Source organism: Mastomys coucha, unplaced genomic scaffold (genome assembly GCF_008632895.1).
Source record: "Mastomys coucha isolate ucsf_1 unplaced genomic scaffold, UCSF_Mcou_1 pScaffold18, whole genome shotgun sequence".
NCBI classification, from domain to species: Eukaryota; Metazoa; Chordata; class Mammalia; order Rodentia; family Muridae; genus Mastomys; species Mastomys coucha.
Genome location: NW_022196900.1, coordinates 52,681,946 through 52,687,108, shown reverse-complemented (window position 1 = coordinate 52,687,108; position 5,163 = coordinate 52,681,946).

Sequence of the window (5,163 nt, the reverse complement as noted above, 5' to 3'; positions counted from 1 at the left end):
AAGAAAACATCTAATAAAAAAAATAGAAAAAAATCAATAAAAAGACTAAGGTAGTCAAGGCACTCTGGAACAAGGTTCTAGTGACACAATGACTTGAAGAAAGGCCTTGTCCATGATGATTATTATTATATTTAAGTAGGTATGCTATAAAATATAATCAGAACAAGTGAGATGTATTTTAGGTGTTCATGCATCATGATTACAAGTCTTTGCTTAATGATAAATTTCTGTAGTTCCAATCAGTCTGTGCTATGTACCTCCAGTGATGGACAGCATATCTTAGAAGAATAAATATGGTATATAAATAGAGCAATCACATGAGTGGGAGTTTTAGAGGTAGATATAGACATTACTAGGTTTGGTACACTAGTTTTTATTGATTTTTCTCTATATGAAAACCATATCAACACAGATGTTGACCATGGAACCAGTGATTGGACAATTTGTACCTAGAAGCAACATTTGTATTATTTGTGTACAAACCTTTCTGAGATTTCATGACCCAAAAGCAGGTTTCAAAGGTCTATACACAATTCTATACTTTAATGTGTTAATTGTAGGACCCTGGTCATAGGCTTTTGATATCTACAGTTTCTTTAATCATAAATATCATAAAATGGGGAGCAAAGGAGCTGGAACCCACTATGCCAAAAACCTGTTATTCTTTCTGTATTTTCTTTCTCATTTATTTCTCATGACAATTTTCCTGGTAGACACACTAAGCTTACTAGCACAATTAATATTAAGTAAAATTATGAAGACTGATAAGAGTTATGTCATCATGAATTAGTAAATTGTCATGATAAATCCTCAATCTCTATACTATACAATTCTGTTATTTTGTTTTAGAAATTTTATGTGCACCTTCACAGATTCACCAAACAGCTGAGAACAGAAACAAAAATTCCCTTTGTGCTTTTCCCCATTCTAGCATCACATCAAATCTAGACTGAAAAAAGCAAATATTCATGAAACTTAGTTGTAGCCCAAAATTTAAGCATATGAGCCTTTTGCATACAGTCTTTTGTTTTATTTTGCCAAGAAAAATTTTAAAAGTGCAATCAAATTTAACTTTTCAATTCAGAAGATTTCACAGAGTGGGGTTAAAGTACAGAGTTAACTCAGGAGTAGTCTGATATGTATGAATAGGGATCTTCTAACAATTATCTCAACCTCACATTTTTATAGGTCATGTTATCTCCACTGCAATTCTGTGTGTGCTGCCAATGGTGGAAACTTACTCTTTTCATGACAAGTATAAGGTTTTCTTTTTTTTTTTTTGCAAGTTCTTTTTCATTTCAGTTTTCCTCATATGAAAGTTGAATATATACTTGGATATTATGTAAGACATGTAGGGATAAAGTAGACTACATATCAATACCTACCAGTAAGGGTGATTCAGATTTCCCAAAGCTACATAGCATCAGACTAGTAGAACTGAAGCATTTGGAAATCTGTGAAGTGTCTGATTCTTGAATAGATTACAGGGTTTATTCTAATGAAAGAATGGTAAGAAGGAAACACAACTGAAAGGGAGATGGAATCAAATAAGAACTCCTTTAAAAACAGAGGATCAATGAAAGACTTGGTTGAGACTATCTTATTACCAAGTTGGTGGGGGACAGAGGCAGCTGCATACCATTTGTTTCCTTGATTAGCTAGCTCTATGAATTACTTCTGTAAAGGCAGCATTTTGTTGAAAGTAGTATAGTAGGTACAGACAATTCTCCAAATGGCTTCTGGAACCCAATGCCAAATGTAAAAGTAAATCCACACTTAAAAGTTAATAGAACAAAAAAAAAGTTAATGGAAAACATGTTTCCCATAATAATAGATTGGATGTCATCATTGGAGCTGTTAAATGCTATTCCACAAAACCACAGTGTGTCTGATGGTTTAGCTTGAAATGTCATTTACAGAAACAGAAAAGTTTGCGGCAGGTTTGATTTTTCCATTGACTTACATTTCAATATTTAAATATTTTTCTTTAAATTTTATTACCTTTATGACTAAATTAAATCAGCATTCTTTTCACAACTACTATTGGTACACAAACTTCACCATATTTTTTTTTCTATTCAGTTACGTACTTACTTATTTAGTTAGTTACTCTTTTTTTTAGCCAGGCTCCCTTAGTTAAGTTATTCTGGTATGCCTGGTCCTCATGCCTCTCCTTCATCCTAGAAAACAGGCTTGTTCCACCAAACCTGTCTTTAGTTCACTTTTAATTTTTCTATAACTTATGTTCTCAAATTTCCTGAGAAAAGGGCACATATAATAAACTTTGTATATTTTCTTAACAATACAAGATGATTATTCTAAAACCAAGTGACTAGAAGATATGTCCAAAAATAAATAAAGAAAGACAAATAAATATATTAGAGTCTGTACGTAAATGACTTTAAGGATGTTTTTTTTTACCCAATATTAGAGTTGATGGATTAAGATAATTTTATTAAAACCCATTTTTCCTGTCCCCATTTGTTTTACTGTTTTTAATTTTTAAACTCCACTGGCTTGCTAATGAGATTGACTGGGCTCTCAGAGTACAATTCCAGAGATATATAATTTATTTTCCTATCCAGGCAAAATAGCTAGAATATCTTTCCCTTGAATTCATGTTTTCTTGTGGCCCTTGTTACTCTCCTTCTCCCATTTATAGTGGTTATGGAAGTATGATCAAAGGATTAGGAAATTTAATTCACTCACCATACCTGGTATAAGCATGGTTCTAGCACTAACTGTCATGTATAATCAAGAATATAATTCAGTGTCAATCCCAAGTCACTGAGAATGCCCAGGCAAATGGATCCTGTGAGATGGCATTGAGGGCTGCATTACTAGAAAAAGGAAGAAAAGTTTCTATCCTGACAAACAATTGTCTTCTTCCGTTAGAAGCAAATGTTTCATGCAGAGTACCGTGGGAATCATTTCAAATTGAGCTTTATCACATGTTAGATGGGTAAATTCAAAGTTGAAATAGTAGATTTTGGCCATATGGCATACAGTTTTAAATACTAACCTAAAGATTGAAGACTTTATGGTCTTGTCAATGACATCATGAAAAATGAGTGTGAGTCAACAAATAACTTTTTATTAGATACTTTATCCATATTCATATTAAAGTACAAAGTAATGAGGATTGATTAATGAGTAAGCTGCAGTTACTCATCTAAGGTATGTTTTAATGTGATTATTTCCCCCTTTAAACTTGGTAGATATGTTAATAATCTCTAAAAAATATTGGGTCTTGGAAAAATTATATAGTTGGCTCTTTTTTATATGAGTGAACAAATTAGCCAAGACTTCTCTGAATTCCTAGAGCCTACTGGTTGGGCTCTTTCTATCCGTTTTAAATGACAGACACCAGAACATAGTTGACTCTGTAGGGAACAAAATTTATTCTGATACTTTCATAGAAATAAAAATATATCTCCCTTGGAAATCTAAGGACAGATACATCTTGTCCCTCCTTACCAGGGACCTTTTCCAGATTTAATTTTCAATACTGATTCCTGATCCTACTTGTTAGGTTTCAAAATTAGCTACAATTTTCCCTGTTACAGTGGAAAGTACTTGTGAATCATGGATGTGTTGACTATTTCCTAAGCATTCTCAATGTCAAATCACAGATTGCTTCCATGGTTCTACAAAACAACCTTCATTTTATTAGCTACTCCATTTCTTATGACTGGATATAATGTTTATAATTGATAATCTTGTTGTGTAAGGGTATATTGTACCACGTTTATTGTACTTATATCCCTTCTCTATTTTATTACTAACTAAATACTTCCTTCAAAAACGCCTGATGATTGGAAAACATTGTTTAACAACAATGATTTTAATTAATTTTCACTATAATTATAGTTTGAGACTTGAGACATACTATATATTTTACTAAGACTTCTATACAATTTATATAAAGTACATTAACTTCTAACTACATGGGATAATCTTTTATATCTGATGTTTGTTTCAAGTTTCACTTTTCTCATTTTTTTTTTATTTTCTTGTGTAGAGTTGAGCCGCATTTTCATTTAACTGGATGTCTTGCATTCTTTAGCATATTGTAAAATGCTGTTTAATGAATTTAGTTTTAATTTTGATTTATTTTTAATTTGGAGAAACATATCTATTAATATAAATTTTCAACCAAATGAAAAGACAAAGCCAGTAAGTATACTTTTGCTAAGGTAAGTACTAGCATGTTGAATAGGACTTGAATCTTAATACCTAGATATAGTAACCAGGACAATATTACTTTTACTATAGGCTTGCAGTTAGTTTTAACAAAAGGTTTATATGTACTAAATATGGAGTTAACTTATGGTCTTGACTCACAAAATAGTTTTTACTTGTTTTATATACTTAAATCAAAATAAATAAAAATTAAAGGATCTTGAGAAATATGTATAAAGATATTATAGTTTCATTTTTCATATTTCCAAACCAAGATTAGGTTTATTTTTTTAAAGCAAACTAATTATTGCATGTAAATTATCTACTTTAAATAAATTATAAATATTTCTTAAGTTTTTCTAAAAAAATTACTCTTTATTTTGAGGATTCAGAAAGAAAGTTAAAGTTTCTATCATATTAGAACTTTCAAATTAGATGTGTGTCAACTGTTAGTATACAAATAAACAATATGATTTCTACAATATTATGGAATACCTTTTGTTGATTTGTCACAAAGAAACTCTCTGATTAAAGCAAAGTGCCAGTTAGAAGAAGAGAGAGAGAGAGAGAAAAAGAGAGAGAGAGAGAGAGAGAGAGAGAGAGAGAGAGAGAGAGAGAGAGAGAGGGAAGGAGAGAGAGAGAGGGAAGGAGAGAGAGAGAAGGAAGAAGAAGAAGAAGAAGAAGAAGAAGAAGAAGAAGAAGAAGAAGAAGAAGAAGAAGAAGAAGAAGAAGAAGAAGAAGAAGAAGAAGAGACAGAGAGACAGAGATACCAGGAAGTGTACTAAGATATATTTGGGGTAGTAAGGCTCTCATGAAGTATAAACATATTATTGGTGAAACAGACAATGACAAAGGCAGAATCTAAGGAGCAAAGTTTGTTGAGCATGAAACATCCTGTTTACTTTACATCCCAGTCTCAGATTCCTCTCCCTTCTCTACTTCTGGTACCTCCCTTGCTGCTCACATCTACTCCACCTCACC